General features: G+C 36.2%; 1 protein-coding gene across 2 annotated transcripts in view; it reads left to right on the forward strand.

Moving 5' to 3' along the window:
• Positions 1-554: 554 nt before the first annotated feature.
• LOC139725466 (BTB/POZ domain-containing protein 8-like) overlaps positions 555-12,396 on the forward strand; it is a 72,543-nt gene continuing 60,701 nt past the window's right edge. The window contains exon 1 of one of the 2 annotated variants that reach the window (XM_071636543.1): positions 555-577. The gene's annotated coding sequence lies outside the window, so the exon portion shown is untranslated. Of the gene's footprint in view, positions 578-1,081; positions 1,185-12,396 lie in introns of those variants that run through there. The other variant, XM_071636542.1, reaches the window with a different exon arrangement.

Below are 12,396 nucleotides of genomic sequence, written 5' to 3' on the forward strand. Positions count from 1 at the left end.
ATCCTAGTCTCCGCGGAACATTCCCCGACGGACAGATACAGACCGATCTTTCGGTCAACCTTACCCTTAACTACACGCAGCCGCTGTCGCGATTGTCTGTGCACAGCGGTCTGGTCAGGCTACCTTACCCTATACCAATGATACCATACTGCATGTAGCTATAGAACACTTCTCACTCCTCAGTCCCATTACTCATAACTTGTTAGTGTTTGAAAAAAGGGATGTCTTTGACTTTATCTAGATCTATGTCGGATATTGTTCATTTCACAATCAACATCAATAAGAATCACTTTACTCACGGGATAACAGAACTTCATGGTGTTTCAATCAAATGCTTGTGAAATAATGTAAGTAATGGAGCAATGACAAAATGACATCACTCTAACCTTAGAACTCAGAAGCGATACATGTGTCAGTTGTGGATGGAACGCCCACCCACCCACGACGATCCGTCTACGAAAGCCGCAGGGCGCCAGGCGCGAGGGCCGGGAGGCTAGCCAGGAGGATCGGACCGGCCGATCGGCCCCACCCACCCAGTTATTTTGTGTGAACCCAGAGATCAGTACGAGAAGAGCACGTAAGTACAGTGTACAAAAGTGTATGAAATTAAAAGATAAATGTGACCTACCGATAAATGTTCCAAAGGCATGTTGTAAGAACTTAGCATCCACTTACCTGGTTCGTTAACTTCGTGCAATATCTTTTGAACCCTCTTTGAGGCAGAAGATGTTTTATTCACCATGTGCATGTTCGCGAAAGAAACTAACGTTAACTGAACTGTTAGCATAGACCACCAACATGAGCTACATTGAAGAGAAGTAACGTTAATAGGCGGTCGCTGCCCGCTCAGTAGCCCGACCAGCAGATCGACGCCGTGCGATCGAAGCACGGCTGGGCTTTGTATGGTTAATCCCACACGAGCAAATTCATGCTGCATCTAACATGTTAGCCAGTTTGATTTGGAGCGGAATTATCCATCAGGAAGTGCGATGCTTAGTCACAGAATAGAATAGATCAACATAGATCAACATAAACCAGCAGCAGAGCTTGTATGGAATGAATACTTCCCATTGACTTGTGTGCATTTGCATGCAGCATACTACAATGTTGGTAAATTTACTCAAATCTATTCTGTAGACCAGCACAAACATGGGCAGCAGGAACAGAGCTAATAACACTAACAGGTAAATTTATTTCTAGAGGTTATATTTCTTAATTAAGTTTTCAACATCATAAATGTTTTTTGATGATATTTGCCCCTACATCATGTGGGAAATTGCACATTGAAAGGTTGTAAAGCTTCTCAAAGGGACATTTTTGAAAGTGATACCCCTGCTTGCTTTGGGTTTTTTTCAAAACTAAATCTTTGCAGTGTTGATTATAGTTCTAGGCCTACTGTAGTTCTTCATTGATGCAGGCAATTATCCTTGATTAAGGGGGTGTCATCATCATCTTATTGCCTACAAAGTATGGTTTGTCCTACTACTCATCGACTGCCTAATTTTTATTTGCTTGATAAGAATATTTAACACTGAAATTCACATTGATGAAAAAATCCAGCACTATCAAATGCTGTTGTTCCCTTTTCAATTCGAAGTTTCAGTGCAAAAATATCGCTGTCGAACTTGAGTGGCCTCTTTTCAGCTCCTCGTGGTGCTGCTCCTTTTGTAGATTGACGGCTGTTTTTGTATTGACAATGCACACAAACCGAGTTGTTTTTGTCACAAGCAACAAATGGAGCATGGACTCGCAATGTTGGTTACTAATGTTCTTTTTTATTCGCAGGTTCTGATCATTGGGCTGAACTCAAACAAGCCCAAACCCTGAAAGTTGTAAACATTATGTACAAGGGATAATAATGAGTACATTTGTATCGTCAATGAATACATGAATGAATGAGGTTCATTGATATAGCAATTTAGCATACACAGTCTTAATTCAATTGCGTTCATTCTTGGTCTTTTGTATTCTTAGTATGATTACTGCTGCAATTACAATTATTACTGCCAGCTGCAACTTGTAATTGGCACATAATTGTTGATTATTGACATTTGGGCAATTCCACGGTAACTGACGTTACACGTAAGGATTTTCATGAAATTGTTTACCTTGTAGTTTTGTGAATGAAAGCACCTTGGGCTTGCAATTAGCATTGATGAATGAGTTCATGAGAATGAAGAAATAGGTGGAAAGTTTTTCTCTCAAACTGCATTTCTTATCACATAGCAAGTGAAAATGTGTCGGTAACTGATGTTACGGAAAAAGGACATGGGAAATTATGGTGTAGATGTAAATGGAAATATCCCATGTCCCTGACTTTTAGCCTTTATGTGTTTAATATGGCAATACACCTAGGTTCTTAGGAACAGGTGTGCAAAATAATGTGCACTTTAGTTGTCTCCTTTTACCACCATGCCAATTTCAGTGAAGGCATGACGGTAACTGACGTTACGTAACTGATGTTACGCTTACATTTGCCATAGGGTTTACACATGCAAAATCATGATTGGGAATAGCTATGTGATATTTCATAATTCTGACCATTCAGAATGATTTGGTTGATATGGAGTCATACCTTGGTTCATCAGTCATAAATACACAATGAAATGAAATAGTAGTCCATTTTCCTTGTGTTCTATGAAAACTTAAATGTAAACATGTCAGTAACTGACGTTACGTAACTGACGTTACACATACTTTGCCGTGGGGTTTACAGAGAACTAATATATTCAACAGGTTATTATACTGCTGCAATGTACCAGTGACAATCCCAGGCAACTACAGCAACAAATAAAACAAAATCTAAAGACACAAATAATATTGGGTGGGCCCTTAGGGAGCACCCCCCCCCCCCCCCCATGCCATAGCACAGTTGGGCAAAAATAATGTAAATGCACAAGAGGATATTTTTTGACATTTGTCTGAAGATTTAATTTTTATTCAACATTTATGATTACACAGAGCCATTAATAGATTAAGCAGTTCCAAGTATAAATATATTGACATGACTAAGGGCTTGTTTGTTTGTTTGTTTTTTTGTTTGTTTGTTTTTTAATGAACAGGAAAGTTTTTATCTACATAGAGTGCTCCACCCACAATACCTTGTAGTACTACACAAAACATGGATATTTTTGTGCTTGAAAAAAGTATCAAAATATCTTCCAGGTCATGGGGAAAAAAACATGTATCAACTCACAAATATGCATAAATATGTATGAAATCTATTGTGATATATTTCTCCTTCTTTTCTTTATTTTACTCCTGATGATCTCCATCATCAATCAATTTAAATGAAAAGTGTCGCACTTTTAATATTTCTCTGTGAAGAAGAAAAATAAATGCTTTTTTGATCAAAAGAGCATTATTGTTTTATTCCTAGCTTGAAGTAATTTAACTGTTTTTCTTTTCCTTTTCACTGATATATCATGGCTTGCAAATACATTCGAGATACCAAGAAATCGGACTTTGCAACGAAAGAATACTAAAATCAATATAAAAAACTCTTCCTGTTCATAATTATAATGTGATGTATTACAAAATGTGCCTGCATGAATAGAATAAAGTAATCAACAAATACACACTGTATGAAATTTTTTTAAACCCTATAGAATCCTCTCTCACTTTGAGCAATATCAGTGTTAAGTTTCAAACAATAATGAGTACATGCCTTACATACCATAATACAAGATGAGCCATGTTAACACTACACATTTAAGTGCAAGAGAAGAAATATCTGTTTGTGCATTTGCCTTGAGGTAGAAACTTGACTAAGCTTCCTGAAAAAAAAAATGCCAGCAAAAGCAAACATTGGTGAAGATTGTTAAACTGTTGGTATACAGCTGTGCAGAAGTTTGTTTGGTTTTTTTTTATAGAAAATGTGGTTAACATGCAATCATGTCACTGATTAGGCCTACAAACTTTGGTAGCTTTATCATCCCGTAGGACTGGGAACGTACTAATTTGAGTGCTTATACTGCATGTGGCAAACTAAACTTCCAGATGATTTAACCTTAAACTTGTGCTGAATCAAAAATCGAAAGCTCAAGCCCCCCCCCCCAAAAAAAAAAGATAATCATGGTAAATGAATGAATAAATGAATTTAAAAATAAAATAAAAAAAATATCCATGGACATACCATGGTAATGACATCATTTCCTATAAAAGGGATTGCTGCTCTTTGTTGTAAGTTGACTTCCCAGATGTACTGAAATGGCCAAAAGTCAAAAAATTTGTCTCAGTTATAATTACTGTCATGGTAACTGACGTTACATACTCATGTATGACGTTTCGGTAACTGACGTTACACATTTTGTAGTGTTCATTTTGACTCTCCAGTGTGCCAAGTATCCTTATTTCTGGTATTAAAATAAAGGCATATGGGCATACATTAGAAATCCCAAGTTACATCATACAGCTCACTTCCTTTGATGAATAAACTTAAAAATTCCTTGTTTTTGGTAACTGACGTTACATCCATCATTATCAAAGTAATTAACAGTTTTTATCAAATTCTTTAAAGCTACCAGCTTTTTTTTCTATCGTGTGGTAAAAGACTTCTCTGGTAACTGCATACATATGAAAGATTGTTGTTTAGAGTACTAATAAAGTGGATATACAGAGAGTAAGTTATGCGACAATACACTCTTTTCACCATTGAGTTATAGGCATATTTTGGCAGCCATTTTGAAAATCAAAATGGCCGCTTTTATTGAAAAACATAATGATTCTTAAAACTTCAACTCAAGTACTGTCTGAAAATGTATGGTGTTTGAAACAAATATCATTTTGAATTTTTGGCACCTGTGTCCTAGTTACCGTGGAATTGCCCATTTCAACAGTGAATGGTTACTTCTGATAGCTCACACTATATGCTCATTGAGTATTTTCTTCAACTGCATAATTATAGCTATTCCATTGCTGATACGAGAATATTTACATTGGCAAATATCTGATTCTCATTAGTTTTCTCTCTATATAGAGTTAAGAATATGTCAGAGGGTTTGGTACAGATTCCAGATGTGACAGCATAATGGCTTAACTGTAGCCTAGTAGTTTTCTATGACAGGTGTTTCATGTGAAAGCTCCTAGGTCGTAAATGTGTCAAGAATGCTCTCTTGCTGACCAGAGAGGATTGAATGACCTTAGGTCCATTGCTCTGTTTTCTAGAGTCTTGACGTCACAGTGTTTCTTGCTAGAATGAATTGTTCTACACTATACTCTTGATATTCATAAATGCCTCACTAACTAACTTGAACATCTTACTAGGTAGTCACATGCTAAATGGGCAATCCCACAATAACTACATGTATTCCCTTTTCGACTTTGATATTTGAGCTTTGATGATAAAAGTAATTCAGATTTGCCTCCTTATGTTTATATATTTTCTTGCAAAGAATAAGTGTGAGAGATCTAAAGATAACATTGAGTTCAACATTGTGTCCAAACTGGTTGAAGCAGCTGTAGCAGGTCAAATTCAGCAACATCTTGTAACCAATGATTTACTACCACCAATGCAGTCAGCATATACAACGTTTAGGGGTAATTCCATAAAATAGGGACCCACTTTGTGACATGCCTATTTTGCCAATAAAATCAGAAAATCAGATTTTTGTTCAACATAATTTTAAAAAACATTCATATCGAGTAAGTCCCTTGAAAACTGACTGAAAATTAACGTTCTAAACTGAAATTGAAGGAAGTCAGCATACCAAATTGCAGTGTATGGGGAAAAACTGGTTCACCATGTAAAGAGGACACCATTGGTGTCCCCCTTACACGGTGAACCATCCATTTTGGCATCTTACCACATATTCAAACTAGTTCAATGTTTGTTTCAATAGAAGTAATTATTTTGAAGTAAGAAATTAACTATACTATTGAAAAAATGACACAACCCCTATTTTTGGCCAGGGAAAAGATTCTTCAATGTTTCTCGTGTAAGGGGGACACCAAATATTATTTTTGCATTTTTTTTTCTTCAAATTAATAGAGTGGTCAATTTTTGACACCCGTTACAAAGAAACCACAGCTACATTGTAAAATATGCCAATGACGAGCAATTATTGTTGTGATAAGACACAAAAAATTAGCTACATCTTGTATCACTGTGCCCCAACGTAATATTTAGGGGGACACCAAAGCCATGTGTGTGAAAATTATAATTTGGTCTTTTTCTCAAATTTATTTATTTTACCCCAATTTTCTCTTGAAATCTTTTAAACTATGTGATTGCTACCAAAATAACAACAAACAGTTCAACACTGGTCCTTAATATGGATTCCACACTCATGAATTAAAGGACAATTTCACCTTCATTAACATAAGGATTGAGGGAATGTACAACCTGTAGCAATATTAGTAGAACACATCATTGAAAGTTTGAGGAAAATCGGACAATCCGTTCAAAAGTTATGAATTTTTGAAGTTTTTGTGCAGTCACCGCTGGATGAGAAGACTACTGCAGTGTATGATGTCACATGCGTACAACAGTATAAGGAAAATATAAAGAGAATTTCACAAAATTTCATCTTTTGAAAAAAGTACACATTCCCTTGACTCCTTACTGACATGGGTAATATTATTCCCACTGCCTTTAGAAAGAGGCAAGTCAAGTGCTCTTTTATTATGCGAAAAAAGTGAAAATATGTTGAATTTTCCTTACATTTTCTTTATACTGTTGTACTCATATGACATCATGAGCCTTTGTAGTCTCCGCATCCAGCGGTTCCAACACAAAAATTTTAAAAATTCATAACTTTTCCATCGATTGTCCAATTTTCCTCAAACTTTCACTGATGTGTTCTACTAATATTGCTGCATTCTCTCAATCCTTATGTTTATGAAGGTGAACTTGTCCTTTAACTCTTAACGTGCCATGGTCGCCGAACGGCGACCTTAGTCCTGACGTGCCATGGTCGCAGATCGGTGACTAAGAAGAGCGAGAAAAGCACTGATCATTTAAGTTATTGTGGTACCGTAATGTGATGCACCAAGAAACTGCCAATGATATGTACTGGTAGCTGATTAGTATGACCATCGTTTCCACTGAAAATATGATCATGTTTACATTGGAAAATTTTGAGTAAATACATGATTTTTCAGCTAGATGTATTTTTTTTCGCGTCGGGAAAATCCGCAGAGAGCGCACCCTCCGCAAGATGTGTATGGACCAAAAGTCTCATTGGTAAACCACGCGTGTGTGTATGCTATTGAATCAGCGTGTATTGTCTATGCGGTTCCACTGGCATTGTTCTGCTTGGATGCTGTCCTGCGGGAAGCTGCTTTGATTTTGTCCCTCAAAGAGGGTCAGCTTTCGTTCGTCGGTCAAGTCTTTCATCCTTTTGTTTTGGTAAACGTCACTAATCGTCCCCCATGCTAGCATAGGAATTGCATGCGGACAAAGGCCAGCCGATTTCAATAGAGTACGCCCGCCCCCGGTCCGCTTAGACAAAAGGAGGATTAGTACATGTAGGTTCTTCCTTCTCAAGTGGACAAAAGACACTCTTCCAGGGCCAGGGACATCACTTCAGTTGCAAATACAGGATCTGGGACTGAAGAACTCACATTTGGGAATGAATTACTGAGGCAGAAAGAGAAATTGCTAAGACAAAATAAACTGCTAGTATCTTTGGAATCATACAATTCTAGAAGGCAATTTTGTTATCATTTAAAAGAGGAGATGTTGCTCTAAAACTTTCTCACAGAGTCAAGGGAGCGTTCTATTGAAGAAAAACCGTGACTGACTCTTTTTTTTCCATACTACACAAAATTTCTAATAATTTTTTTTTTGATGTATCAATTATTTCTGCAATATTTCAGGTTCAGATAGAAATTATGGCAAACTGACTAAATGACATGAAAAAACAAACATTTCTTGATGTATGTTGTGTAGAACTCAATTCAAAACAGTCAATAGTTTTAGAGATACAGTGTGTATGGCGGTTTTAAATTTCATTGTCAGTCCAGTTTCGAAACGTTCTAGCTTAAGGTAAAAACCTCTGGCACGTTAGGGGTTTTGGGCCTGGCACATTAAGAGTTAAGGTTTCTCGTGTAAGCAAATATGGGGACACCAAAACTTACACATGAAACGTCTTTCTTGGGATTTACGTGCGTAAATGTGTATCAATTGATGCATGAATTATATTTATAGTGTTCAAAATTTGCTCGTCTTTTATAATTTTTGACCCCTTAAAATAGAGTTTAATCCACAAACAAGCTGTAAATCTGTCTAACTGGTGTTAGAGTAAAATGTCACATAATTTTGCCCAAAAACGTGATTTTGCACTTTTTGTCAAAATTCATGTGGAACTTTGAAGAAGCAATTTCTATATTTTACTTTGAAAAGGAAGATACTTACCTGAATAAGAGTATTCAGAAGTAAAATTGATTTAGGGTATGTAATTTTTAAGCAATGACAATATGAAGCAAATAGAAGGGGCATTTAACTAGTGGGACCCTTTTTAATGGAATTACCCATAGACAAAACCACAGCACAGAAACAGCCCTATTAAAGGTGAAAATGATTTGCTGTTAGCAATGAATAAGCAACAGGTGGTATTTTTGGTTCTACTGGACATGAGTGCAGCTTTTGATTTAATTAGACACGACATTCTTGTGAGTGTTCTCCAAACACATTTTGGAATAACTGACAGGGCATTGTCATGGTTTGAGTCCTATTTGAATGAAAGGAGACAGAGGGTTCAAGTCGATTCCACTATGTCCAAGGAGTTTGATGTACCCTGGGGTGTGCCCCAAGGCTCCTGCCTGGGTCCCCTTCTCTTTACTCTGTATGCTAGTAGGTTTTTCCATGAAATCCAACACAATTTCCCAGAATGTGTCATACCTATGCGGATGATACACAGCTGTACATATCTTTTTCACCTACTGCAGCAGATGAGAATTATTCTGTGTTCATTATAGAGTGATGTACAGTATGTCCCAAAAAAAAATTACAACGGGGCCCTCTGCAATGATATCTTTATAAATAGTGAATCAATCTAAATACAAAGTCAGGGTATGAAACTATAACTCATTGCCCACATCTTACAGAAGACCCCATTCAATTTGCTTCAGTGGTCAAAGAGAAATGAGGAATTTTGTAGAGGATGTCGGGAATCTCTTCTGTCCAGATTCTGTCTATTATTCACACACAAGAGCATTGAACTGCTAGAATTAAAAGAATCAGACTTATGACATGCTTTACAACAATCCGCATTTCTCTGTGACCGCTTAACCAAATTGAATGGGGTTTTCTGCAAAATAGAGCTAAGATGTTATATTTTAAGACCCTGAAGTAGCACTTAGACAGGTTGATCATATTGGGTGTTATCAACTCGAAAATCTGATCGTAATTTTTGGGGCGAGTTACTGCAGTATGTCCCCCCAAAATTACAATCAGATTTTCGCATTGATAACGCCCAATATGATTACATTTTTTAAATGCTACTTCAGGGTCTTAATATATAACATTCTAGCTCTATTTTGGAGAAATCCCCATTCGATTGGGTTAAGCGGTCACAGAGAAATGTGGATTGTTGCAAAGCATGTCATGAATCGGATTCTTCCGAGTTTAGCATTTCGATGATTTTGTGTGTGAATAAATAGACAGAACTTGGACAGAAGAGATTCCTGACATCCTCTACAAAATTTTGTATTTCTCTTTGACCGCTGAAGCAAATCGAGTGGGGTTTTCTGTAAGATGTGGGCAATGAGTTATAGTTTCATACCCTGAATTTGTATTTAGATTGATTCAGTATCTTTAAAGATATCATTGCGGAGGGCCCCGTTGTAATTTTTTGGGGGACATACTGTATTGTGCATCTTCACAAATGGTTATTATCCAACAATCTTCTACGTAATGATAAAAAAACCAAATTTGTAATATGTGGCACTCAACAGCAAGTTTCAAAATTACGCACTGAAAGCGTAGCCTGAAAGTGATCGATGTTGATATATATCCTGTTGATTCTGCACGGAATCTGGGAGTGTGGTTTGATTCACGCCTAGCTTTTGACAGACATTATATCTCTGAAGTATGTAAAAATTCATTTTATCATTTGTTTAATATTGCACATATTCGGAAGCATTTGACACGAGAAAGTACTGAAAAATCATCCATGCGTTTGTCACAAGCAGATTGGATTATTGTAACAGTTTATTTTATGGCTTACCTGATAATCAATTAGGTAAACTACAAAGGGTGCAAAATGCATGTGCTAGATTAGTTTGTAATTCTCCTCGTTTTTCTCATTGTAGTCCATTACTATCGTGCATTACATTGGTTGCCTGTAAAGCAGAGAATCATATTTAAAACTCTGCTAATTTTATAGAGCTATTCATGGTACAGCACCAGTGTACATACAGGAACTTGTAGAGTTAAAAACATAATTTCAAATATTTTATCATTTTCGAAGTTCACGGGATCAAACATTATTGAAATATCCATCGGGGAAATCAAAAGTTACTCTTCGTGACAGGGCATTTTGTACGCTGCACCAAAATTATGGAATAATCTCCCTTTGTTTGTAAGACAAGCAGTTACAACTAATGAGTTTAAGGCCAGGTTAAAAAGTCATCTCTTCAAGTAATGTATTTTCTGTTTGAATTTCTTGTATGCATGTCATTTTGTAGTGCGCAGTAGAGTATATTATTATAGTAGCTGCGCAATGTAAATGTCCTGTATTATTATTATTATTCAATGGGCGGAAAAACGTCAATTTAGACAGTAAAACAGGCATAGAAAACGGGACATTTTAAGTATCAGAAATCTGAACAGTAATCTAAAAAAAAATCAGCAAAGAAACCGAATCCAGAACAGTTCCATTGTACAATCTACATCAGATTTGAAATAAGAAATGTCTCTACCTTTCAGATTTACTTCATTTAATAAATGAAAATAGATTTCAATTATAGCCTGTATGATATAGGCATGTCTGTCCATCCTGTTACATACCTTCACCTGTTAATTTCTTTTGTTCCCAGTGGGCAGAAAGAGAGTTTTGGTGATTAAGTAGTTTCATTACGGGCTAAGTTTAAATGTTTTAACCAAAACTAGCTTAGCTTGAAAGCAAATTTAATGCAATTGGCAATCAAACTTAAGTGTTGCTTTGTCTGTCCACTTTTTGAAGGTACGTAACAGATCTTTAAGGAGACTCATTTTTTTTGAAAAATAAGCCACATCAGTGCAGTTGCTTGGATTCATAAGACATGCCTGGCCAGCATCTGATTAATCAGTATACTTCCACTCCCTAGGGAAGTCCCACAAGTTTCTACCGTGACTTGACAGTAGCCAAAAACTTGTCTGTCCACTTTGTTACATACCTTCACCAGTGTTTGTACCTTCATTGAATATAAAATTTAATAACAAATACAGAAAGATGAGTCATCAAGGTTTATGGCCTCAGAAAGACATCGTATACTAAAAATGTCTGAAATCACTTTCCTTTGTGGATCATTCAAAAATATGTGTGGAATTAATTTTTTCGTGCGTGGACAGACAACCTGTACAGTAAACGCATGTGTCTGTCCATGTTCGTACCTTCCTTGACAGATGATGGTGACATCTTTCTAATAATAGAATTAAACATGATCTGGATACTTTCATTTCATGTCATACACTATTTTTATTAGCAGATTAGAGAGCTCAGATGGTTTTAATAAGAAATTTTAGATGATTCCACATGTGAAGGTACAAACATGGACAGACGTCTGTCCATGTTTGTACCTTCAAGATCAGATTCAATATGATTATTATCTTTCAGGTGATGTAATTTTACGTGGTCAAAATAATTTCATTTCATGTAATGATTTTTTTTCCATTAGCAGATCAGAGCATACAGATGTCTCTTGTTAGAAATTTTGAACCATTACACAAGTGAAGGTACGAACATGGACAGACTTCTGTCCATGTTTGTACCTTCAAGATCAGATTCCCCTTGTGATTATTATCTCTCAGGTGATGTAATTTTACGTGGTCAAAATAATTTCATGTAATGATTTTTTTCATTAGCAGATCAGAGCATACAGATGTCTCTTGTTAGAAATTTTGAACCATTACACAAGTGAAGGTACGAACATGGACAGATGTCTGTCCATGTTTGTACCTTCAGTGACACAAGCTCCCTGACCACATGGTTAACATTGTGTTGTAACTTAAAACAACTGTATTTCTATGAAGAGCATTTACTTTAAGTAATTCATACACTTAACACAGTATAAAAAGTAACAGAAGTTGTTTTAAAAGGCCCTTGCTTTCCACATTGGCTTAACAGAGAATTTAAACTAAACATGTAAATAATGTTATGATTAATCAATGTTAACATTTCACAATATTTCATAAAAAATGTACATACCACGGAAATATTCAACTTTGCTTTCATTGTGCGTGGTATCTGAAAA

This window comes from Diadema antillarum, unplaced genomic scaffold, assembly GCF_040938485.1.
Source record: "Diadema antillarum isolate AM-2024a unplaced genomic scaffold, OU_Dant_1.0 seq00000043_RagTag, whole genome shotgun sequence".
Classification (NCBI taxonomy): Eukaryota; Metazoa; Echinodermata; class Echinoidea; order Diadematoida; family Diadematidae; genus Diadema; species Diadema antillarum.